At 44.7% G+C, this 26,695-nt stretch overlaps 1 protein-coding gene across 1 annotated transcript in view; it reads left to right on the forward strand.

Moving 5' to 3' along the window:
* The first annotated feature begins 351 nt into the window (after window positions 1-351).
* ANKFN1 (ankyrin repeat and fibronectin type III domain containing 1) overlaps window positions 352-26,695 on the forward strand; it is a 233,345-nt gene continuing 207,001 nt past the window's right edge. The window contains exon 1 of the mRNA XM_028711296.2: window positions 352-578. The gene's annotated coding sequence lies outside the window, so the exon portion shown is untranslated. The remainder of the gene's footprint in view (window positions 579-26,695) is intronic.

Below are 26,695 nucleotides of genomic sequence, written 5' to 3' on the forward strand. Positions count from 1 at the left end.
ACTTTTCCGCAGCAACAGGATTTTGTAAACAAACAGCGGCAACTCACAGGCGTCTAGCGAAGCAGGAATCAAATATTTAGGGAATCCTCCAAGATGGGGAATGTGGACAGTTCCTAACCGACACTGCTGACATCCCTTTCAGTAGCATGACCGAAGCTTGCATTTTTGTTTCAAAATTTATAATTATTATAATTAGGTCTATGGACCCCAGACAGTTGTCTCTTTCCCGCTTCTGTGTCCCCTTCTGACACTGCCCGTTGGTGCTTGCAGTACTTGAGAGCCAGCTTCTACAAATGAGGCGGCCATTCTTAAGCTGTGCAGACAAAGGGAGTGGTTCCCCTAGCAACAGGAACCATGTGGAGGTTCTCAGAAAGCTCTCGTTCTCCCGTTTTCTTTCGACTTAGTGCCTTTTGCACGGCATCTCTCGAACAGAGGAACTCGAAAACTGGGCATGAAACTGCAGCCAGCCTTTTTGAAAAACAACTTACTCTACCCAACAAACGGCACCAGCTTGAGAAGGCAGATGTTCTGCAGTCCAAGTGAGAGGAGGGGCGGAAAAAACCCGGTGATGCTAGCTGGTAAGTAACCTAAGGAGTGCAACTCAGGTTGTTTAGAGAAAGGGAAAAGTTTGTGCCGCTATGTTACTGGATTCTGCCCTCAGTTTTTCTTTCTTTTTTGATAGCAGGGGGTTGGCACTGAGTGCTGTAATCATGAATGATGGTGGTGGTGGTTTATCTCCATCACAGAGTTTGTTGTGCAGAAGCACTGAAGTAGTGATTGCAGGACTGAGCATCTGGGCTCATACTATGTAGTCTCTAGCAAGTCAAAACCTTCTTTTGAATGCAGCTTCAGTTTTGCCGCCCGTCAGCTTGGAACTGTATGTCACAAGGGTGTTGCTAATTACTGTATGCTTCAAAGACTGCTACTGATTGTAGCATCGACATTCGCTCAAGCTGCAGTCCTGTGCATGCTTACCTGCTGGGAGTAATCTTCATGGAACACAGTGGGGCACTCCAGAGTTAATCCCACATAGAGTTATACTATCAGTGTAGCTTTTGAGATCAAGACCACTTGTGGCATGCAAAACCCGAATTTTTTGCATGTAGTTCAAAACGATTCAAAGCAACAAGGCAGGTTAAATTTCCATTTTTTTATTTTAAAAAAGTGTGTTTGTGTGTTTTACTCCTGGTGCTTATTATTTTGAAAGATAGGATCAAGGTCATATTCAGCATCTATTCCACAAAAATGAACTTGTGGAAATACAGTGAGCAATATTATGTGAATTATGCACCCATTATATAAAAACGAACTTGTGGAAATCCAGTGACAATCCAGTGGGAAGGAGAGATTTTCAAGTCACGTTCCTTTGATATTTTTGTTAGGATTTACCATGTGAATTTGGCTTCAGTTTCTTCTGCACCAGGCTATTAGAAGTGCGCTGGTGTTAATGTGCTCTCGCTGCAGCTCACTGTTATCAGATTTCTTGCCGTGCGAGAGTCCAAGGTAATGCAGCAAACATCTGGCTCCTTAAACAAAATGTACAGTGCCAAATTGATTCATAATGAAAATCCATGGGGTAGGTGGAAGGCTGCAGAAGGAAGTAAAGATGTTTTCTAGGCTGTTTGTTAGTGGAGAACCAGGCTTGGGCAAATAGCTTGGGATTCATGATAAAGACAACTTTGTAGATCAGGTCAGCTGCCCTGTGTGCAAAATGCTAAACTATTTGGCATGAGGAATGCAAGCCAAAGAAAAATGGATTTGGAGCAGGTTGCTGTTTTGATTACTCCTGCCCTGAAGGGAGATGAGAGGCAGGAATATGGAGCACTGCTGAGTTTGGAAAATGGGAAGGACTTGTTTTGAGGGATATATATTTAATGTCCGTTCAATATGATCCAGTTTTGAACCCCAGTTTTTGTTCCTTCTCACATCTACCTTTCTGTGATTCCTCTCTTCCTCCCTTTACCACCAAAACAGCCATTTTAAAAAATCTTATCATCTTTATACTTTCCTTCACAGTTGTGAACCCCTTTCCCCAACCAATTCCAGGACCCTTAGGAAACTACAGTTCCCAAGATACTTTGGGGGGGGGGAGTCATGTGATTTAAATGTATGATATACATGCAGCCCATATCTCAACTTGCCTCATTATAGCAATAGTCCTGCAATATTTAGTTCCAGCTGCAAGCCCTTATTCGGGCAACGCCCCCCCCCCCCAATCTCCCTGACACCTTATTTACTCTTGGCTTTTCAGTTAACAAGACCAGGCATCTTGTTTTAGAAGTTGTGTAAAATAATTTCCCTCAGCATGGGCACAGTGAGATTTCCAGTTAGCTACTTGTCAGCCAGGGACACGGGTGATGCTGTGGGTTAAACCATTGAGCCTAGGGCTTGCTGATCGGAAGGTCGGCGGTTCGAATCCCTGCGACAGGGTGAGCTCCTGTTGCTCGGTCCCTGCTCCTGCCCACCTAGCAGTTTGAAAGCACGTCAAAGTGCAAGTAGATAAATAGGTACCGCTCCAGCAGGAAGGTAAACGGCGTTGCCGTGCGCTGATCTGGTTTGCCAGAAGCGGCTTAGTCATGCTGGCCACATGACCTGGAAGCTGTACGCTGGCTCCCTCAGCCTATAGAGCGAGATGAGCGCTGCAACCTCAGAGTTGTCCACGACTGAACCTAATGGTCAGGGGTTCCTTTACCTTTACTTGTCAGCCAGTGATCCTTTAATCACATTGTTGAATGAGTATGAATAATCTGAGAGTGGGGGCATATATTGCCAAAGAAATCTGCAGCAGCTCTGGGAAAAGGGCTCACTTGTCCCCCAGTTCCCCAAACTGCAATAGCAGCAGTTGTGACGTCTTTCTCCTTTCCCTCTAGAGTGTGCCTTTGGGGTTCTGTGCCTGTGGGAGTGTGTAGGGAATTGACTTTGATAATGCCCACATTCTGTGGGGTCGGAACTTTGGTTAGCCTGCCGAACTTCTCACAAAGTAAGTATCCTGGGGCACCAATTAGGAAATGTGTTGCAACACGAGCTTTCAGGGAAAAGAGTCGATTCACCAGACAGATGAAGTGGACAGTGGAAGTGTTAGTTGTTAAAGCGAACGTGGACTGAAGAAGACAGTTATGCAAGCAACGTTAAACAATAAAGGATCATAGCCTGAAAGCAGAGCAATCCTCTGTGAATCAGTAAAGCTGAAGGGAGCAAGAGACTCAATTGCGTGGCACCAAGAGGTCCACAGATGTTGATAATTCACATGTACCTAACCAATGAAGCCATCTACTGATCTGCAAGACAGAGCTGTTCCACCAGACCTTTGGCCAAGGCACAGTCTGACCCCCTCCTTCTGTAATCCTCATAGAACTCTAGCCCAATGATTGCCATTAATTTGATTCTGAATTGATTTTAGAATGTATTTCAATTAATTGTCTGTGATTTTATGTAAACTGTGCTATTTTTACTGTTGTTAGCCGTTCTGAGCCCGGCCTTGGATGGGGAGGGTGGGATATAAATAAAATTTATTATTATTATTATTATTATTATTATTATTATTATTATTATTATTATTATCTGGGAGGTGCACCCCATGATCCTTTGCGGTCTCACATTGTGATGATGGGACTATTCTGGGGGGTGGGGTGGGGTGCCTTTTCCAGTCTTGGAGTGTGTTCCTGTTCTGGGTGGGAAGCCGAGCTCCTCAAGTTTAGAAGACTTAAAACCTTGCAGCCATACCTGACTAGCCCTACTATAACCGATGTCTCATTACAGGTCCTACTCGGGTGGCACTGTTGTCTAAACCACTGGGCTTCTTGGGCTTGCTGATCAGAGGGTCGGTGGTTCAAATCCCCGCAACGGAGTGAGCTCCCGTTGCTCTGTCCCAGTTCCTGCCAGCCTAGCAGTTCGAAAGCACACCAGTGCAAGTAGATAAATAGGTACTACTGTGGCAGGAAGGTAAACAGCATATCCATGCGCTCTGGTTCCCATCATGGTGTCCCGTTGTGCCAGAAGCAGTTTAGTCATGCTGGCCACATGACCCGGAAAGCTGTCTGTGGACAAACATTGGCTCCCTCGGTCTGAAAGCAAGATGAGGGCCGCAAACCCCATAGTTGCCTTTGACTGGACTTAACCGTCCAGGGGTCCTTTACCTTTTTTATCTTTACAGGTCCTACTGTTGAAAAAGGTAAGGGTAAAGTGACCCCTGACCATTAGGTCCAGTCGTAGCCGACTCGGGTTGCGGCGTTCATCTCGCTTTATTGGCCGAGGGAGCTGGCATAAAGCTTCCGGGTCATGTGGCCAGCATGACTAAGCCACTTCTGGTGAACCAGAGCAGCGCACGGAAAGGCCGTTTACCTTCCAGCCGGAGCGGTACCTATTTATCTACTTGCATTTTGATGTGCTTTCGAAATGCTAGGTTGGCAGGAGCAGGGACCGAGCAACGGGAGCTCACCCCATTGCGGGGATTCGAACCGCCAACCTTCTGATCGGCAAGTCCTAGGCTCTGTGGTTTAACCCACAGTGCCACCCATGTCCCCCTGCTGTTGAAAAAGCAGCACCTTAATGAGAGCAGAAGTAACCCTGCCTGAGGAGCTGTGGTACCTCTGGCCTTCCAAATGTTGTTGGATTCAAACTCCCATCAGCCCCAGCCAGTGTGGCCAATGGTCAGGTATGATGTGAGTTGTAGACCATCAACTTCTGGAGGGCCACAAGGTACGGCATCCCTGGTTTAAAGAGACGAGTGTTGAAACCTGGAACGTGAGGGATGGATCAAGGGTGGAATATGCCAGCTCAGTCCTGGTTTCCAGCATAATAAACAACTGTTGAAGTTGCAGCATCTTGACAAGAGCAGCAGAAGTGACCTTGTCTAGCTTCTACCTAAGCTCGGTTATTAAGAAAACAATAATCTCCTTAATCAACTATGGTTTCTTAAGTGAGGAATGTTGCATCCAAACTAGCCAATTTCCCTTTGGAAGATACCTTCCCCATCACCCCACTTGCTCTTTATTTTGCGCCGAGCCAAATTGAAAGCATGTTGAAGGAAGATGACTCTTCGGAGTGACTGTGCTCAATCTCATTATTGTGCTCAATCTTCCTGAGACAGATATCTGGAGCTCACGGGGCCTTCTTTTTTAAAAACAGTATGTGAACTGGAAAAAGCATTTTATTTTAGTTGAGGTTTTGAAGTTCTAATCCCACCCCACCCCCCTCCGCAACATCACGAGAAACAAATTGTCATTGACTGACAGAAACAGCTTACAGAAATTTCTGTAGGTGGCTGGAAGCCAAGGAATTGGAGAATTCGGAGTCTAGATGGAAAGATAATGGCTTACAGGTCTGTTTTCTGGCTTTTATCACTTGCGTATGGCAGGATTGTCATTGCTGAGAGGACTTAAAGATGAAATGATTTACCATCTAGGCTGAATTTATCTCTCGAGAATAAATACAGTTTCCCCAGAAAGGTTGACACCGCAAAGTATAATTATTAGGATAATGTACACAGCTACAGGAAGACACAGTCACACGTTTCAGGTCTTGCCAAAGGCGATCAGAATGCTGCACCATTCTTCTTTGTAGCTGAAAGTTGAAGTGATCCTGCTAAGTCAGGCACCAGTTGTCTGAGGAAATCTAATGTGTTAACTCTCTGTATGCTGTAGACTAAGTACTGTGTTTGCTGAGGAATGAATGAAACCCATCTTGCTGGAAATTCAGTTTCATTCCACCTACATTTACGAGATAGGATGAGATTCAGAGAAAGAGCTGCTCACAGAACTGGGTGAGGAGGAGGATATGAAGAATTGAAAGAGCTGCGTTATCCAGTTGTGTGGTGTAGTGGTTATAGTGTTGGAATAAGATCTCATTTTTCTTCTGATGCTTCCGTATCTGTGGAGGAGTCCTTGCAGGTGGTAGACCAGTGTACATCATTGGTACACCAATCATTAGTCCTTTTGGTTAGTACATTTAATTAGTGATGAACCTACTACCCCAAGCTTTTAAAAAAAGGAAAAAGAGAGGCAGGAAAGTAGCTAATTTTCCTGAGCCCACTTCCCAAATCTGGCCCTATTTGTGCCTCCAGTATTATCATTGGGAGCATGACAAGATTGGAAGCCTCTATCCAAGGGAGTAAGAGATGTCCTTGTTTGATTTTAACCTGGGCTAGAGGAAGATTCTGGGCCAGAAATGATGTATCTACTTATTCCAAAATTCAGTCAAATTGTTACAAGCTGGCTGAGCTGATATTATGACCATAATTACAAGCTTTGGCGACATTGCTACCTTTAAAAATTTGACTATTATTGCTAAGAGTAATTTACTCTGCAACGCTACACAGAGCAATTTTAGCAGTGGGGATTCAGTTTTAGTTGTTGTTTGTATTGTGTTTAAGGAAATATGCATTTTGAAACCTGTGGAGGAATCAGGGTGATAAGAAATACTGCCACCAGTCCAAAGCACAGCTTTCGCATCATGGAAATGAAGCTGTTGGGTAGTCGATAAATGCCACGCAACTTGGAACATAGTTATTTGCTTGTCTAGTTGAAATGTGGGTGCACATAACTCTTTAAAAAAGAAGTAAAAGCTCGCCTTCTTTGGAATGGTATACCTGCCTTTATTATCCTTCATTGATCAAAATAAATAAAGGTGTTGAATAAATTTAATTTAAATCCAGGTCAAAACAAATTACAGGCATCTCTTCAGATACGTGGGGGTTACGTTCCTGGGTACCACATGTATACATGAAATCACGTATAGTGGGGGGCGCACCATCTACAAAGTATGTAAAGATGTAAAGGGACCCCTGACCATTCGGTCCAGTCGTGACCAACTCTGGGGTTGCAGCGCTCATTTCGCTTTATTGGCAGAGGGAGCCGGCGTACAGCTTCCGGGTCATGTGGCGAGCCTGACTAAGGCGAACCAGAGCAACGCATGGAAATGCTGTTTACCTTCCCGCAGCAGCGGTACCTATTTATCTACTTGCACTTTGATGTGCTTTCAAACTGCTAGGTTGGCAGGAGCAGGGACCGAGCAATGGGAGGTCACCCCGTCACAGGGATTCGAACCACCGACCTTCTGATCGGCAAATCCTAGGCTCTGTGGTTTAACCCACAGCGCCACCCCTCTAAACCTCTGGAAACTCTTGAAAAGCCCCTTAAAAAACCAGCAGCACTTACCAGACTGGGAGTAGTTGCTCTCAGTTTCTTAAGCGCTGGAGAATGATATGGAAACAACAAACTCCAACTGTCCACAGTCCTCAAAGGTCAGTGCAAAGGCTCATGGGATAGCTAGCCATTTTCCCACTCTTTTCCCACCATGTTCACAGTTTTCCTGCTCTTCAGGTTGTTTTTGCCCTTTTCACACCTTTTTGCCATTTAAATGTATTGATTGATTGATTTCCCAGTGCCGCATGTATACCTGGTTACATGTGAGTCAAAGGGGATTTACAATTTGACCTTGACGCCTAGACAGCTGTGGAATGAGTGGCACAAGGAAAAGGGCAGCTAAAACAAAAGCAGAACAGCTACTGCTACAAACAACATTGCCTGTACAATCTGTACAGCTACGCAGATCATCTGTCCCTACGGTTTTAACACTGAAAGAAAGACAAGGCCCTCAACCAGCTGAACCAGTCCAAGAGCCAGCTTTAAAAGATATGGCTGCAGGAGGGATTGACCCAGTGTCACAGAAAATTCTGGATCAACTTGCTGCTTTAAACACAAAGTTTGACCAAGTTACAACTACTATTAACAAGCTGACTGACCAAGTTTCTCAAAACACACAAGCAATTGGGACCCTCCAAACAACAACTCAAGAAAGTCGGAAACTGGCTGAACAAGCGAATCAGAAAGCAGAGGAGGCCAATAAGAAGGTGGAGGAGGTAAGAAGTGAGGTAAGGCCACTTTGCAGACAACTCACCGAGCAGCAGGCCTATCTGTCTATGGTGGAACTGAAAAACAGGGAAAATAATCTTCGGTTACGCTCAATTCCAGAACTTGAACAAGACAATTTGATTGGCTTTCTGACTTCAGAACTATCAAAGTTCTGGGCTATAGAAGAAGATAAGGAATTCAAAATTGTCACCGCTTTTAGACTGGGAAGAGTGGTGAAAAAGGACAGAGCTAGAGACTGCCTGATCATTTTGAGATCTAGGCAAGAGAGTGACAAAATACTCGGCCTACATTTTAAAAAACCATTGGTGATTCAGGGTAAAAAAGCAGAAATCTACAGAGATATCCCGAAACAACTACTGGATTTAAGATCCACATACAAGGACTTAACAAGACTATTGAGGAACAACACAATCCCTTACAGGTGGGAGTTCCCTCAAGGACTATCTTTTACTATCAAAGGGGAAAAAATAAAAATTAGATCTGCAGAAGACCAATTAAAATTCTTGAACGACTACGGAGAGGACCTTCGGAAGGGTGTAGCAGGAGCCGGACCAGCACCTCTACCTGAACCAACACCTGATTTGCCACCGGGTTCGAACGAAGAAGACACACCCCAAGAGGACTCCTAATTTGATCCGGGATGTCTCTGCAACTTCTAAGTTGGAATATTAATGGCGGGAATTCCCCGGAAAAAAGAAGGAAGATCTTTCATATATTGAAAAAAGAAAAATTGGACATTATCTGTCTGCAGGAAACTCATGTGACTAGGCTCCACAGGAAAGTATTAATTAACAAAAGACTAGGCCAAGAATTTATCTCATCAGATAAAGTAAAGAAAAGAGGCGTTGTAATCTACGCAAAGGAGAACCTGTCACCGAAATTGTTATTCAAAGATGAGCATGGAAGAATTTTGGCAATTGAAATACAATTACAAGGAGAAAAGTTTCTAATAGTGGGAATTTATGCTCCAAATGAAGGGAAATCAGAATTTTACAAGAAGCTGCATGAGACACTGCTGGATCACCTGGACTATTCTAACGTCTTTTTGATGGGAGACATGAATGGGGTGGTCTCTACTTACATGGATAAGTCGCAAAATCAAAATCTAACCAAAGATGGCAGACTACCTAAAACTTTTTTCGAGCTGACTGACAATATGGATTTGATTGACATCTGGAGGACAAAGAACCCCCTAGGTAAAGAAGGAACATTCTTTTCCGAAGTTCATCTGTCATGGTCAAGGATAGACCAAATTTGGACATCTAGAGGACTGGCACCTAAGACCAAGAAAGTGGAAATCTGCCCAAAAACTTGCTCCGACCATAACGCCTTGAAAGTGGAATTGAGACTTGCTCCAGCCGGTTCCTTCAGATGGAGAATGAATGACACTCTGCTAAGAGATCAAGAGATTGTTAAAAAGGCCCAAAAAGCTTTAAAGGACTATTTTGAAATAAATTTGAACACCCCGGTGGAAAAGAGAATAATCTGGGACGCAAGTAAAGCTGTAATGAGAGGGTTTCTGATACAACAGAACACGATTAAGAAAAAACTCTGGAATGGAAAAAAGGACAAGATATTAGAGAAGATAAGAGATGGAGAGGAAAAATTGAGATTAAAACCAAAATCCAAGGAGATTCTCAGAGAAATTAAATTTCACCAAGCACAATATGCGAAATTAATAAACCAAGAAGTGGAATGGAAAATCAAACAAATGAAACAAAGATCTTTTGAATCGGCTAATAAATGTGGAAAACTGCTAGCGTGGCAGTTGAAAAGGAGACAAAAATTGAACTTTGTAACTAATCTGGAGGTGGAGGGTAAAAACATACAGAAACCGGAAGAAATAAGAAAGTGTTTCCAGAAATATTTCAAAAGACTTTATACGCAAGGGCCACAGGAAATGACTGAGATAGAACAATTTCTAAAAGCTAAGGGATTACCAAAACTAACCCAAGAAAAGAGGACAATTTTAAACCACCAAATAACACAACAGGAAATTGAGAGTGCCATCCAGAACATGCAACTTGGTAAATCTCCAGGCCCAGATGGACTTTCCTCCAAGTACTATAAGACTTTAAAAGACTACTTGATACAGCCATTAATGGAGGTTTGCAACCAGATTATGGAGGGGAAGAAGACACCGGAAACGTGGAAAGAAGCCTTCATCACATTGATTCCTAAATTGGAGACGGAAAAGACTCAACTAAAGAACTACCGTCCCATTTCTCTTCTAAATGTGGATTACAAAATCTTTGCAGACATTTTGGCAAGCAGGTTTAAAAAAGTGCTAAACGAAGTAATTCATAAAGATCAGGCAGGCTTTCTCCCAGGTAGACATTTGTTTGATAACACTAGGAACATTGTTGATATTTTGGAACTTTTGCAAACAAATATTAACACCAAAGCAGTGTTAATTTTCATTGATGCGGAGAAAGCCTTTGATAATATTTCCTGGAAGTTTATGAAGAAAAATTTGGAAGGGATGGGAGTGGGACAGGGGTTCGAAAATGGTATAGATGCAATCTACTCAGAACAAAAAGCTAAACTGATAGTGAACAATGTGGTGACGGAGGAGTTTAAAATTCAAAAAGGAACACGACAGGGGTGTCCCCTATCCCCTCTTTTATTTATCTCAGTCCTGGAGGTGTTTTTGAATATGATAAGGGAGGACCGGATGATAAAAGGAATACAGGTCGGAGAGAAACAATATAAATTGAAAGCCTTTGCAGATGACTTGGTTTTAACACTACAGGAGCCAGAATCTAGCACAAAAAGAGTTTTAGAATTGATCCAAGAGTTTGGTCGGGTGGCGGGATTCAAGTTGAATAAGCAAAAAACCAAGGTACTGGTTAAAAACTTGACACCTTTAGAAACAGATGAATTTCGGAAGGAAACAGAATTATGTGTGGTTAAAAAAGTGAAATACCTGGGAATAAATTTGTCTTCCAGAAATTTGAATTTGTTTAAGGATAATTATGAAAAAAGTTGGCTAGAAGTTAAAAAAGATCTAGAAATTTGGTCAAGATTGAAACTTTCCTTGTTGGGCAGAATCGCAGCAGTAAAAATGAATGTATTGCCAAAGATGTTGTTTTTGTTTCAAGCCCTTCAGATTGTGGACAGACCTGAATGTTTTGGTAAGTGGCAGAAGGACATTTCGAAGTTTGTTTGGCAGGGCAAAAAGCCCCGAATAAAATTTAAAATTCTAACTGATGCAAAAGAAAGAGGGGGATTTGCCCTGCCAGACTTAAGGTTATACTATGAAGCTGCAGCCTTCTGCTGGTTGAAAGATTGGCTGCTTTTAGAAAATACTGATGTCCTGGATCTAGAAGGGTTTGACAATGCTTTTGGGTGGCATGCATATTTGTGGTACGACAAGGTTAAGATTCATAAAACATTCAAAAACCATATTGTCAGAAAAGCAATATTTATGGTCTGGACAAAATACAAAGACTTATTGGAAAGTAAAACCCCGAGGTGGCTTTCACCAGTGGAGGCCAAGGCCCGAAAAAAGCCCAATATGGAGACTGGCTGGTTGAAATATTGGGAAATGCTAGAAAAAATAGGTGACAATTGGAGGTTACAGAGCTATGAAAAAGTAAAACATAAGGTGCAAAACTGGTTTCATTATGCTCAAATCCAAGAGATCTTTAAACTGGATAAAAAGATAGGATTCCAGGTGGAAAAATCGAAATTAGAGACAGAACTGTTAGAACCAAAGACAAAGGTACTTTCGAGAATGTACAACTTGCTGCTTAAGTGGAATACTCAGGATGAGACAGTTAAATCCGCCATGATAAGATGGGCTCAAGACATTGGGCACAACATCATGTTTGATGACTGGGAAAGGTTATGGACCACCGGTATGAAATTCACGGCATGTAGTGCACTGAAAGAAAATATTTTGAAAATGATATACAGGTGGTACATGACCCCAGTTAAACTTGCTAAAATATACCATTTGTCTGACAACAGATGTTGGAAATGTAAAGAGGCGGAAGGGACATTCTTTCACCTCTGGTGGACATGCCCAAGGGTAAAGGCTTTCTGGGAAATGATTTACAATGAGTTAAAAAAGGTATTTAAGTATACCTTTCCCAAGAAACCAGAGGCCTTCCTTCTGGGTATTGTCGGCCAGAATGTGTTAAAGAAAGACAGAACCTTTTTTATGTATGCAACAACAGCAGCAAGAATACTTATTGCAAAGCACTGGAAGACACAAGATTTGCCCACTCTGGAAGAATGGCATATGCAATTGATGGATTATATGGAATTGGACGAAATGACTGGCAGAATCCGAGATTTGGGAGAAGAGACTATGGAGGAGAACTGGAAAAAATTTAAGGACTATTTACAAAGATATTATAAGTTATTTGATTGCCAATAATTTGCATAAATTGAAAAACCAAGCTCCAGCATCAAGATTTTTTAGATTGAAAATTAGGTTTGGAACTTAAAAGATAATTACTGGAAAGTATTAATAATATGTTATGTTTATTGTAAAAGTATTGAAAACAAGATACAATATATTGAAGTTGGATGCATAATAATTGAAAGTTACAATAAGGTATGAAATAAGGTAACAAATTGCTGACATTATTAAACTTAAAGAACGCAGTTTCGGAGGGTGTGGGGAAGTCCAAATAGGGAATGGGTTCTTGTTTTTGTTTTGGGTAAAAAAGAAAGGAAAATATGTTTCTTGTTTACACTGCATTTGTGTTGTTTGGATTGTATAAAATTATGGAAAGAAACGCAATAAAAAATTTATAAAAAAAAAACATGTGAGTCAAAGGTACCATGAGTGGGGAGACACCTGTACAGTGGTACCTTGGTTCTCAAACTTAATCCGTTCTAGAAGTCCGTTTGACTTCCAAAACGCCCGAAAACTAAAGCATGGCTTCTGATTGGCCCCGGAAACAATGCTGACAGCCAAAATGGACGTTCAGCTTCTGAAAAATGTTCGCAAACAGGAACAATTACTTCTGGGTTTGTGGCATTCGGGAGTCGATTTGTTCATCAACTAAACCATTCAGGAACTAAGGTACCACTGTACAGTGGAACCTCGGGTTGCGAATGTGATCCATGTGGGAGGCACGTTTGCAACCCACAGCGCCATGTCTGCACACGTGGGTGACGTGATTCAGCGCTTCTGTGCATGCGCAAAGTGTGATTTAGCGCTTCTGCGCATATGCGCATATGCGAGCATCGAAACCCGGAAGCAACCCGTTCCGGTAGTTCTGGGTTTCAACGCGTCCGTAACCTGAAAACGCGTAACCCGAAGCGTCTGTAACCCGAAGTACCACTGTATATGAAAACCTATCTATGAATTAATGGGGGCTTGAAATGTGTTTTCCTGCCCCCCCCCCATTTAGTACAAACATGAATCAAGGAGACCTTGAAGGGAGAAAAGCTGCCAGTTTTAACTGGTTTCTCCTTTGTAAATTGAAAAATACTCTTGCACTTTCTGTGAGATCTGGTTTCTTCTTGCAACGGGCAACTTCCCTGTCTGTCACACCCTTACCACAGATTTAATGCATATGCCCCCCCAATCCTGGGAAATGTAGTCTACCCCTCAGAGGGCTACAATTCCCAGCACACCTAAACGTCCTACAGATCCCAGGAATCACTGGGTGAAGCCATGGGTGGTGTAGATTTTAGTGCCTGAATAGCAACTTCATGCTCTTCTCCGTGTTGATGTTGTGTGAGAGCACAGTCTATTCCCCGCTCCTTCCTGCCTCCCAGCTCTCCGCAGGAGTCCTCAACTGAAGCACTTGTTTCTGCAGTTTAGCCTTGGTTATATAACATGTTCCAAGCGCAACCTGTGAGATAATCTGAATACGGAGAGAACAGAGTCCTTCATGGGCAGGAGCTGTTTGATTGGGAAAATGCAACTCTCATTTGGTCACTCTGGAAATCTTGCGGGTGTCTGAGAAGCGGTTCTAAATTTAGATGCGCGTGTGTAATTTTGAGTTAGTTTAATTTGGCAAAGTGTTGCTTTTAAATGGGCAAATTTATAGCTTGACCCCAAGATTGGCTATGTCATTGCAGAAATATTTAGCATGGACCATACGAATGATTGCACTGGTGAAATGCCAACATAGCTTGGTGCTATGACAACACTGTGAGGATATTAACATGAGTATTGCAGCTGGATACACAAATGCAAGTGTAGTGGTATTCTGTTATAAACAAGGGTAGTGGAATCTGTCAAATCTTTGTTTTGTTTTCTGCATTTCCTTGCATCTTTGCATTTTATTTTATTTTTAAGTCCCCATCAAAATCCACCAGCATGTTAGTGTAAATTTATTCTAATATGCACGTTTTTGTTTGTGCCTTTGCCCAATATACACATTTTTTGAAATGCAATTCCCCCTGGTGCATTTTGGCACATTACTTTCACTAATATGTGCATTTTCACACACACTTAGCAGCATATACATTCCTAAACACATTATCCCAGGGGAAAGTTGCATTGCAAAAACTGGAGAACGTGTTGGTCTGCCATAGTCAAAACAAAAAATTCCTTCCAGTAGCATCTTAAAGACCAACTAAGTTAGTTCTTGGTATGAGCTTTCGTGTGCATGCACACTTCTTCAGATACCTTCAGATAGGTATCTGAAGAAGTGTGCATGCACACGAAAGCTCATACCAAGAACTAACTTAGTTGGTCTTTAAGGTGCTACTGGAAGGAATTTTTTGTTTTAAAAACTGGAGAAGTGAGACTTCTTTCAGAAAGTGTGAATTGGGTAGGTTAGCATTAACATGCAAACAATCTAATTTCTCCCCCATCCCTAATTATGTGGGGCTACCTTTGAAGGTGACCCGGAAACTACAACTAATGCAGAATGTGGCGGCTAGACTGGTGACTGGGAGTGGCCGCCGAGACCATATAACACCGGTCCTGAAAGACCTACATTGGCTTCCAGTACGTTTCTGGGCACAATTCAAAGTGTTGGTGCTGACCTTTAAAGCCCTAAACAGCCTCAGCCCAGTATATCTGAAGGAGCGTCTCCACCCCCATCGTTCAGCCTAGACACTGAAGTCCAGCTCCGAGGGCCTTCTGGTGGTTCCCTCACTGCGAGAAGTGAGGTTACAGGGAACCAGGCAGAGGCAGTGGCGTAGCGTGGGGGGTGCAGGGGGGGCCGGCCGCACCGGGCACAACATCTGGGGTTAGGGCAAATCCACAGGTTAGGGGGCGCAAATCCACGGGTTAGGGGGGGAAATCCACGGGTTAGGGGGCGCAAATTACTTGCCTTGCCCCGGGTGCTGACAACCCACGCTACGCCACTGGGCAGAGGGCCTTCTCGGTGGTGGCCCTCTCCCTGTGGGACGTCCTCCCATCAGATGTCAAGGAGATGAGTAACTATATAATCTTTCCAAGATATCTGAAGGCAGCTCTGTATAGGGAAGTGTTGCTGTTGTTGCTATTACAGTCATACCTTGGTTCTTGAACACCTTGGTACTTGTACATTTTGGCTCCTGAACGCCAAAACCCCGGAAGTAAGTGTTCCAGTTTTTGAATGTTCTTTGGAAGCTGAACATCCGACGTGGCTTCCACAACTTCCGATCGAGTGCAGGAAGCTCCTGCAGCCAATCGGAAGTCACGCCTTGATTTTCGAACGGTTTCAGGAGTCAAATGGACTCCTGGAACAGATTAAGTTCGACAACCAAGGTACCACTGTGTTTATTATTATATTTATCTGGCTGGGTTAAAGTGTAATATTTTATTATGTTTTCATACATGCTGAAAGACACCCAGAGTGACTGGAGCAACCCAATCAGATGGGCAGGGTACAAATAATAAAATTATTATTAGTAATAGTAGTAGTAGTATCCATACTGTAATAAAAATCTTGCCTTGGCCACATAACCTTGCCAGAGAACGCTGTCCCCTAGGTACACACACATGAGCAATCAGGCTCACAGGCAATGGTGAATGAAGAAGCCTCAGATTCCTCTTATCGGAAAAGACTTCTGAAAACGCAATGGGGTTAGAGGGAGAGAGCAAAATAGCTCTATTTCCAACCTACGCTTCTGTACCATAGACAGTAATGGGAACAGTTTTAAAATAATGCCCTATAATCCATGGGGTATAATTAGAGCCCTTGGAATTAAGAATGGGGGTATATATATCCCATAACTGTCGCATTGTATTTTCTGTGCTGAATTGTCCTTTGCCAGGGCATACAGTGCAGCCTTGCAGTCTCAGATGTTAAAGAGGAAGATTAATGCATGTGGTTCTCTAACCACCTTTCACATCTTTACAGCTAAACATTGTTTATAGGGATCAACTAGTTCTCTGTCTCTTCGGTTTTATTATGAGGCTGTGTTCGGATCTCCTTTAAAAGAGAGGATGATGGATGATCAACTTTCAACACGAGTGAAAAATGGGCTGTCCCAGGAGAGCAGGTTATAGGGAGAAAAGTTTAAACGATGATAAAACTCAGCCTCCACAAGACAGTAAGATTCTGTCTGTGGAATCAGTATGACTTCTGTTACGTACAGAACTTCCCCCTCCCTTGGCTTGGATGTTTGCTTTAGGAAGCCTAGGTGAGCTTTCAGATCTCTTTGTCCAACAGAAAATGGGAGTGAATTTGTGTTCTGCTTTGGAATGCATCACAGCAGATCATTGAATTGTGTGGTCCGCAATGGGTCTCAGTGCTGTAGCATGGGTTGCCAGTTCCCAGGGCAGGGCAAGTGTTGTGCCCCTTGCTGGTGGACTGGGGGAGTGCGCCAAGGGGGCACACGCAGAGCCTGCCTCCAACAGGCTCCTGGCTGGCTCCCTCTGCCCACCCGCTCACTGGACCAACCCACCTGTTGCCGCACCTCAGCTGCCAGAGCTCTCTGCCAGCACATCCTCAAAAATGTGCACCTGGGGCCATGGCCCCCACATGCTATACCTCTGGTGGGTCTCTACAGTTGAAAGGCACTGCACTTCTGGAAATAAGCATGCCAGTTGAGGAACTGGTAGCTGAGCCCAAAATCTGTAGTCAAATATCTGGAGAATCAGATATTTGAATTTTAGGATATATGAGTATATCGTAAAATTATATACGTATAGTGTGTGTGTGTGTTTGCATATCCTCCTCATAGTTGCACTTGGCTGCATCAGATAGCTGAGATGCTAAGGAGGACCACTCCATTGGCTCACCTGGGGCCATGTACCGTTTGGCTGTTCCTGTCCAAACCCCAAAATAAAGCTGGCCTAGCGGCTTTGTGCTTCCTCCAAGACCCTTTGGGTGTTCCATTCAAATGCCTGGAAACCTTAGAGGATATTTTCCCATCCAGAACTCCCTAGTACAGCTGTGGCGGTGTGGGTCAGTGTTTTTCTGTCAACTCAGTTCAGCTGGTCTTTGAGGATGTGCTTAGTTCTAATCAACCAATTGGCCCTGAAAGCAAGCGTTAAAAGGAGCTCCCTGCAAACCCCACTTTGTCTATTTGCAAACTACTTTGTCCTTGTTTGTCTGCTTGTGAAAGTTTGTCAGACCACCTTCTAGTTTGCAGAAGAAGAACATCGATCTGCAGGAGTGGCTTGAATCCAAACTGCAGCTGCAGGACAAGACTTGAAACTCGTTACTTGCTGATCAGCTGATTGGCAGTTGCAACAAATCCCTTCGATGTCATCTGACATCATAATAATCTCACGGGATTGCCCAGTGTGTGATCAAACCCATCTGTCAAAGTTGGCCCCAAAGTTGGTGGGGGCAGCATTTGGATCAAGCCTGCCTGCCAGCTCTAGTTCCCTACCCCTGTTGTATACCAAAGGTAAAGGTAGCCCTGACCGTTAGGTCCAGTCACGGACAACTCTGAGGCTGTGGCGCTCATCTCGCTCTATAGGCTGAGGGAGCTGGCGTTTGTCCGCAGTCAGCTTCTGGGTCATGTGGCCAGCATGACTAAGCCACTTCTGGCGAAACCAGAGCAGCGCACGGAAACGCCGTTTACATTCCCGCCAGAGTGGTACCTATTTATCTACTTGCACTTGGACGTGCTTTCGAACTGCTAGGTGGGCAGGAGCTGGGACTGAACAACGGGAGCTCACCCCGTCACAGGGATTCGAACCGCCGACCTTCTGATCAGCAAGTCCTAGGCTCTGTGGTTTAGACCACAGCGCCACCCACATCCCTGATGTTACGCACCAACTGGTGCATAATAACAGCAAATGTTAATGGTGAACAGCTGTATCACCAGATTTTGACAAGTTTGCTTGAAGTGTTGAGCTGGCAATGTTTTCATCCCCCTGTTGACATACATTAGGGAGAGCTCCCTGAAGCAGTGCTCAGAATGCACCCCTTTCTTTTCTTCCCAAATCCGCTAATGTGCATTAGCAAGTTTAGCAGTGAATCAAAACTGGATTATACGGCCAACCTGCACAGAATAAATGTGTGTGTGCATTTCAGAGAGGAATCTCAGGCAACGGCCTTGAGCGTCCCGAGGGATACCTGAGATGCATTTAACTTGTAGAAATTGTTCCACAGAGATTGAAGATGAATGCTGTTTTGCTCACAAAAGCCTCTTTACAACAATAGCCTTTTGAGTGCCTTGCTGCGACTCTGGAACGTTGTTTGATTTTTGTCCATAATTTAACAGAGCGAAAAAGTGTAACTCAGGGTGTCAGCCCTACCTGTGTAAATCTCTACTTACCTGACCCATCCCACTGCAGCTCCTGTGCTGTTTTCACCATCGCAACAGGCGACGGACGGCTCCCCAGGAGTGCATTTAGGAGATGTGACTAACTTCTGTCGCAATCCATTAACTCCTTCTCTCCTCTTCTTCAGGGGCAAAACAAACCCTCCACCCATTTCTGCTTGTGGCCTTCCATTGGAGGGCCATAGCCTCATACCAAAAACATTTAGAGATGCACATCACTGGCAAAACGGCAAATGGCATGTGCAGCCTGTGCTGATCAGGCCTTGCCACGCCATATCCGTACATGAGCAAAATCGTGCTGCGGCGGAGGTGGGAAATAATGTCGCCTGCTTCCAGCTTTTGCTTCACTGTTTTCTTGGGAGTTTTCTCCATAGGAATCTCACTCTTGAGGCTGCTTTGAATGATAAGAACATAACTAGAACCCTGGTGGATCTGGCCAACGTCCTGTTCTGGCCAAAAATATGCCTATGGGACAAGTTGGACCTGAGCACGACAGCGCTCTGCCCACCTGAGATTCTCAGCAAAATGCCTCTGAAAGTGGAGACAGAACACTTTATATTTCCATCCTTTGTTCTTGAAGTTGAAAGCAGAGAAGGAGAGAAGCAGGAGGACTGGGCATGTGTGTATGGTAATGGCTGAACGATCAGGTGTGAGATGGACTTTTGGATTTATGCACCTGATCTGGCCTCTCTTTTTTTGCTCATTCCAGGCTTGGGTATCCACTGAGTGCCATCCCTTCCTCTAGACTCCTCCCCCAATATCTCTCACTGTGCTGCTATTGCCATCCTCCTCCTCCTCTTCTTCATGATAGCTCAGTTGGTTAGAGTGTAGTGCTGATAATGCCAAGGTTGCAGGTTCAATCCCTATATGGGACAGCTGCATATTCCTACATTGCAGGGGGTTGGACTAGAGGAACTCATCCTACTCTCGAGTAGGACCCTGGCAGAGACACATGCCCGACTGGCATGTTCTCTCCCTCCTGGTCGATCGTTCGGGAGCTTCAAAATGTTTCTTCTGCCCAAACGTCACAGCGACCGATGCCAACAGACATCAGCACACTTAGGGATCTGCAGAGTCTTCGCAGCTTGCGTAACAGACCTCAGCAACTCAGCATTTTGGCTAATCTACTTTATTTACATATAAACACACATGGAGCACTGCAACACAGCTCCCTCTCTCTCTAGCATCAGACAGCAAAGAGAAAGGACAATAGGAACACTCCACGGAACACAGTAACACAAACATCTTGTCTCTGTCACTTCCCACTTTGTGGAGTCACCGTCATGTGAAAGACAACAATCCCATGACTGCAATCACAGAGCAGAAATTCTAGCAGTTCAGGGTCCTTTCCAACTCCACAATTCTATGATTCTACGCATAATATTTTTATTATTTATGCCCTGCCCATCTGACTGGGTTACCCTAGCCTCTCTGGACGGCTTCCAACAGAAATAAAAACAAAATAAAACATTAGAAAAAATTGCTAGGCAGGGCTGCCTTCAGATGTCTTCTCCAAGTTTTATAGTCAATGCTATTTTTCTAGAAAAAGAGGAGCTGGAACTCACCATGGACGCCTCCCTTGTTCTCTTAGAATGGCAACGGCACCCACCTGAGAAGTGCCAGGACTGAGTTCCAGCGAGTTCAGGCTGAAAAAGAGTCCTGTGTATAGTTATTTATCTCTTTGACATCTGATGGGAGGGCGTTCCACAGGGTGGGCTCCATCGAGAAAGCCCTCTGCCTGGTTCCCTGTAACTTCACTTTTCGCAGTGAGGGAACCGCCAGAAAGTCATCGGAGCTGGACCTCAGTGTCTGGGCTGAAGGACTTTATTTTGGAAGTCAGTAATGAGGAGAGGGCAATGTGTAGAGATCAAGTTAGGTGAATGTCATTTTCTCAGTCTCTCCTAGTACTAGAGCCTGGGGTCATCCAATGCAACTGAATGTCAGGCAATTCAGATCAGACAAAGAGGAAGTACTTCTCCATGCCATATTTAATGAAATTGTGGATTTCATTACCACAAGATGTAGCAATGGCCATCAATTTAGATGGCTTTAAAAGGGGATTGGACAAATCCAGGGAGAATAAGATGTTCCACGGTTATTAGTCATAATAACTGTATGTTACCTCTGAGATCAGAGGCAAGTAGGACTCTTCTTAGTGGCTCCTAATGGGATCAGGGGCTCGGGTTTTGCAAACCGGTTACAGGATTTGGAATTTTCCAGATGCAAAAAGTCGCAGCCTCAGTCCCAATCATTGTGCAGTTTGCCACATAAACAACCACAACCTGCTTCTCGTTTTTCTGCAATTTTCACACCAGTGCTAGTCTGTGCACATTTAAAATTTGCATATATTGGTATAAATTAACGCATTTGAGCAGCAAAGGCACATATTGGTTTAAAATTGCTTCTCTAGGAGAGCTAATAACAATAGTATTGAGGAATGAGGCAGAGAGAGTTTCTAATCCAGGCAGAATGGAAGCATTTATGGTGGTTGCATAACTAGAGTAAAGGAAATAGCCAGAAATGCTGTAAAAGTTTAGGAGGGCAATCTTGTTTCATTTCTTAATTTCTTGCCCATCCCAAATTTGCAATAAATTTTCTTGCCAATCCCAAATTTGCAATAATTTTTGATTTGACCCATTGTCGTGCTTGTAAATTGTTTTAAACTATATTTTAATAACGCATTTTTAAATTGCTAACTTTCCCAAAGACCTTATGGGGAAAGTCGGGCAAGAATGAATGAATGAATGATGTGTTTTGAATTGCCTCCAGAATGCCATTAAATTACATAGAAGTCCTCTAGCTTTTCCTTGGAACACTATAGTTCACTAAGAAAGTTTGTCAAAAGAGGATCCTTAATATATATATATATATATATTCCAAGGAATAAAACTTTTCGTATCCTGCTACAAAAATTAGTGAGATTATTAAGACCTTCTACATAAACTCCTATTTCTGTCTGGGTATAATATTTAAGATGGCAATTCTTGGATCAGTGGGAACTGGGTGGCCCAGTACTATGAAGAGTTACGTGGGACTAAGTCCCTCTGAACACATTGTGTCTTACTTCTGAGTAAATAGGCATAAGATGGTTGTTGTTGTTGTTTAGTCGTTTAGTCGTGTCCGACTCTTCGTAACCCCCTGTACCAGAGCACGCCAGGCACTCCTGTCTTCCACTGCCTCCCGCAGTTTGGTCAAACTCATGCTGGTAACCTCGAAAACACTATCCAACCATCTCGTCCTCTGTTGCTCCCTTCTCCTTGTGCCCTCCATCTTTCCCAACATCAGGGTCTTTTCCAGGGAGTCTTCTCTTCTCATGAGGTGGCCAAAGTCTTGGAGCCTCAGCTTCATGATCTGTCTTTCCAGTGAGCACTCAGGGCTGATTTCCTTAAGAATGGAAGTGTTTGTTCTTCTTGCAGTCCATGGGACTCTCAAGAGTCTTCTGCAGCACCATAATTCAAAAGCATCAATTCTTCGGCGATCAGCCTTCTTTATGGTCCAGCTCTCACTTCCATACATCACTACTGGGAAAACCATGGCTTTAACTATACTGTACTGTACTGTACTGTATAGTACTGTATATACTGTACTGTATATACTGTACAGTATAGTACTATACTGTACTGTAAATCAAATCAAATTCAAGCAGCCCATGTTAGCCACAAGAGGGCAATGTTGGCATACTGGATAGGGATCCATTCTGACCAATTAAATCCTGAGTTCTAATTCTGTCTAACTATCTGCAAAGCTGCTCTTTTAAATTGTTCATGTCTTTTACATTACTATCAGCTAGTTGTTGGGATGTCCATCCCTCTGGTATAGGAGACAGGAATACATTCCCTGACTTGCTTGGCAGGAGCACTCTGACCTAGGACATTCCTGCCCCTTCCCCCACCCCATATTCATTTTATTATTATCGTTTGATTTTTATTTAGAGTCTGAGCTTGCATGAATCAGAATCAGAATAATCTTTATTTGCATCAGCCACCAGCTGTAGCAATACAATAAAATGTATTGAAGAGAGAGGTAAAAACTTAACTGTAGAAAATACATTTGGGGGGGTTTATATCAATAATCAAATAACAGATCTTACTCTAATTGCCCTCGCTAAAAAACCTTGCAGCTTTTGCTGTCACCTGATCATCTTGATCTGCTAAAACACAGTAGCAATGACTGAGCAACCCCTGGCATGGACAATAATAGAGGGGTAATAACCTCACTCCTCAAATCTTTATAAAGAGGGCAAGCCAGAAGGACGCGAGCCACTGACTCAATACTGCCATCTCCACAGGAACATAACCGTTTTTCCAGTGGAATTTTTTGAAATCGACCCTCAAGTACAGCTGAAGGCAGTATATTCAGTCTTGCGAAAGTGAAAGCACGCCTGTATTTTGGAATTCTTTAATGTTGTGAATAGGGTGCCTGAGTGTCAAAATGACTAGGTGGAAAATAATCGTACCATGGACAAAACGTCCTTATTGTGGCCAGATTATTCTGTTGCCTGGTATCATATAGGCGCTGTCCAATTAAATGATTTGATCTACTGAAGCCCGGTGTTAATAACTGTTGTGGTAAACCAGAAAAATAGACCTTTTGGCAGACCATTTTAGTCCAAGTGCTCTCATGACAATCTTGTGATACTAGGGGTAGTAGACCGGTGGACTTGGATGAACTTGCATGGTTTTTAGTGCTTTAAAAAGGAAAGTGCCCGACTCCACAATTTGCTTTTATACTGCCTGCAATCTGAATTCCGCCGGCCAGAATTTCCTCTGCCCAAGTAGTAGGGTATCTCTGCATGTAGCAGTCTTCTTCTCCTGAGTTCTGGGGGGGGGGGTTAAAGTTCCACAAGTAATTCTGCAATTTTAGAGCAGAGACTCCCAACTTTTGGGGGACTGAGCACACACTTGTGAATGCAAGAAATGGTTGTGGGCCTCCCAACCCACCCACTGTAGCTAAGCACGATTTGCCACCTATTCAATTGTTGACTACAACGGAATGCTTCTGTTAGGTCTAATTTCAGCAGTGGGAGGCAATCCTATGGGCCGCCAGGGAAGGCCCCCGCAGGCATATCTGTGCTCCTGGGCACCACGTTGACAACCCTTGCTCTAGTGTCAGCGACTGGATGGATGAGGAAGAGTGGTGGGAACTGCCCAACCAAGAGCCCTTCAGGGAGGGCACAGAAGATGATGATTTGGATCCTGGTGGTGGGATACTGAAGTCTGGGGAAGGGAGAATCTAGGAGGTGCTAGAAGCAGAGTGTGCTGGTCCCATGGGTTACCCAAGAGGCGAGGTCCAAGTCCGGTCCGTGGTCAAAGGTGCAACGTGGAGGCAGTCTGTAGTAGCTGAAGCTGGGTGCAGGGCAGGGAACCTGGTGAAGTCAGGAACAGGCTTGCAAGCAGGGAGCCAGGGCGGGTCAGGAGCTCAGGCAGGAACTAGCAACCAACAATGTTGCTCCTGCAACTTGGGACTGGGGCTGGCCGGCTTTTATCTGCCCTGAGGCATAGGGCGGCCCCGATCCTCTGGAGACTCGCCTCTCCTGGCCTGGAGGCAAGCACTCCTCCTGCGGGAACTTAGTTCCCTCCGCCTCTCTGCCCTGAGCCTCTGCAGCTCAGGAGAGGGTTACCAGACCCAGAGGCAACCTCAGCTTCCTCTGACGGGGCTGAGAGTGGAGCCTCTGCAGGCAATGGGTCCTCCATCACCTCAGGAGCCAGAGCAGGCTCAGCTGATGCCTGCACCTGAGGATGCAGCACAGGTGAGGACCCATCAGGCTCATGCCCCAACTCAGCTGGTTCTGGAGGCAGGGAATCCTGTGCAGGCTGGGATCCCTCAGGTTCAGCATCCGAGTCTGAATCCCAGGCCATCACACCGAGGGTTTGAGCGATCAAGGGGTGTTAGGAGAAGGGGGGCCTTCCAGGACGGGGTTAGAGACCAAGAGTCACAGTGTGAGCACAGACTCAGAGGAGTCAGAGGTAGCTGCACAGTGGAAAGACCATCCCAGTCCTCCCCTCTGACACCTTGATTGAGGAGAGCTCTGCACATTGTTGAGCAATGAGCCAGACTGGCCCAGAGGAGGAGCTCACCCCCTCAATGCAGTCTTCCTTTGCTTGGGAGGGATCCAGAGTGGGAAGGGCAGAGCTAGTGGTCAGTTTCAGCAACATCTCAGCTGGATTAAGGCGAACCAGAGGACTCTGCTGTGTTATTTTCTGTTAATAAAGAGCTAATTGCCCTCCACGCCTTCTATGCGTGTGCCTGCCCTGTGGTTGCCCTGGCTCATTGACAGCCCCTTGACATTCAGATTGTCACAGCAAAGGTGTGTTTGGCTCCGCGTTCTAGAGTGGCTTTCTCAAAGAGGTGTTTTTAGGGATAACATTCTGGGGGTTCTGAGCTTGGCATCACACAGTCCAGAACCAGAGGTAGTTGAGAAACCCACGAGGACTGGCATCACAAAATGCTGACATAGCCCAAGACTTCAGAATATGTAGCCTTCACATCTTCTATGTTAGGATTTGTTGAGAGCAGGGCTGAGGAACCTTTTGAAGCTCCACGGATTGCATTCCTTTGTGGGTAGGCCCAATAGCAAAAAAAGTGGGTGGAGCAAGGAATGAGATTCTTACCTTTTTAGCTTACATTTCACCTACCCAGAAGTCAGAGGTTTCTAACCTCTCCTCCCCACAAAAACATCTATGCAAACAAGAGACATTAGCACAATTCAGTGACACATTACCAGCCAAGCAAAAGCCCTAGAGCCAGTGTGGTGTAGTGGTTAAGAGCAGTAGTCCCGTAATCTGGTGAACCGGGTTCGCGTCTTCACTTCTCCACATGCAGCTGCTGGGTGACCTTGGGCTAGTCACACTTCTCTGAAGTCTCTCAGCCTCACTCACCTCACAGAGTGTTTGTTGTGGGGGAGGAAGGGAAAGGAGATTGTTAGCTGCTTTGAGACTCCTTAGGGTGGTGATAGGGACACGAGTGGCGCTGTGGGTTAAACCACAGAACCTAGGACTTGCTGATCAGAAGGTCGGCGGTTCAAATCCCTGTGACGGGGTGAGCTCCCGTTGCTTGGTCCCCACTCCTGCCAACCTAGCAGTTCGAAAGCACATAAAAGTGCAAGTAGATAAATAGGTACCGCTCCGGCGGGAAGGTAAACGGCATTGCCGTGCGCTGCTCTGGTTCACCAGAAGTGGCTTAGTCATGCTGGCCACATGACCCGGAAGCTGTCTGCAGACAAACGCCAGCTCCCTCGGCCCATAGAGCGAGATGAGCGCCACAACCCCAGAGTCGGTCACGACTGGACCTCCTCTTCTTCTTCTAGATGATGATTTGGGGAGCCAGGCTGGTGAGGGGTGTTGCCTGGGGAGGAAGAATGGGCTGGGAGAGTTCTGAGGGCCTCACAGAAGTGTGTAGAGGGCCACATTGAAACCTCTTTAGCATCTGAATTAGAGGAATACATAGGAACTTTGTTGTCGACCAGAGCAACACCGCATTAGTTTCTTTACAGGCATTGTCTTGAAAGGTTTGCAGTGTGAAACATAAAAAAGAGACGACAGGTGCCGAGCCAGTACGAGAGAGGGGGGGGGGAGCTCAAGGAAGCAATGGATAGAAACAGAGTGACAGGCAGAGACCTTGAGGCATCAGCTGCCCTTTCCCTTTGAGTGTTTGGAAGTGTTTGTGCAGAAACCTTACTCACATTTTAATGACCCTCTTTTATTTTATTTTATTTTATTTTATTTGTTTGGAACTAACCAGTGCAATTTTTCAAGAACGCCTAGCCTTGTTCTCCTATAATGGCAATGGTGCCCACCTGAGAGGTGCCAGAACTGAGTTCTGGTGAGTCCAAGCTCGAAAAAGCCTCTGTAGTCCTGTTATTAGGGAAAGTAGCGGGCACGACTTAGCATGACAAGTGGTTCTGATTCTTGGGCAAGACCTTAGTGATGAAGGAGGTGTTACTGTCTCCTCAGTGGCGGACAGGACAGGGAGGTAGTAAAAGGAAAATGTAAAGGACCCCTGGATGGCTAAGTCCAGTCAAAGGGGACTATGGGGTGTGGCACTCATTTCGCTTTCAGGCCGAGGGAGCCAGCGTTTGTCCACAGACAGCTTTCCGGGTCCCAGTACATTTCCGAGCACAATTCAAAGTGTTGGTGCTGACCTTTAAAGCCCTAAACGGCCTCGGCCCAGTCTACCTGAAG

This window comes from Podarcis muralis, chromosome 2 (genome assembly GCF_964188315.1).
Source record: "Podarcis muralis chromosome 2, rPodMur119.hap1.1, whole genome shotgun sequence".
Classification (NCBI taxonomy): domain Eukaryota; kingdom Metazoa; phylum Chordata; class Lepidosauria; order Squamata; family Lacertidae; genus Podarcis; species Podarcis muralis.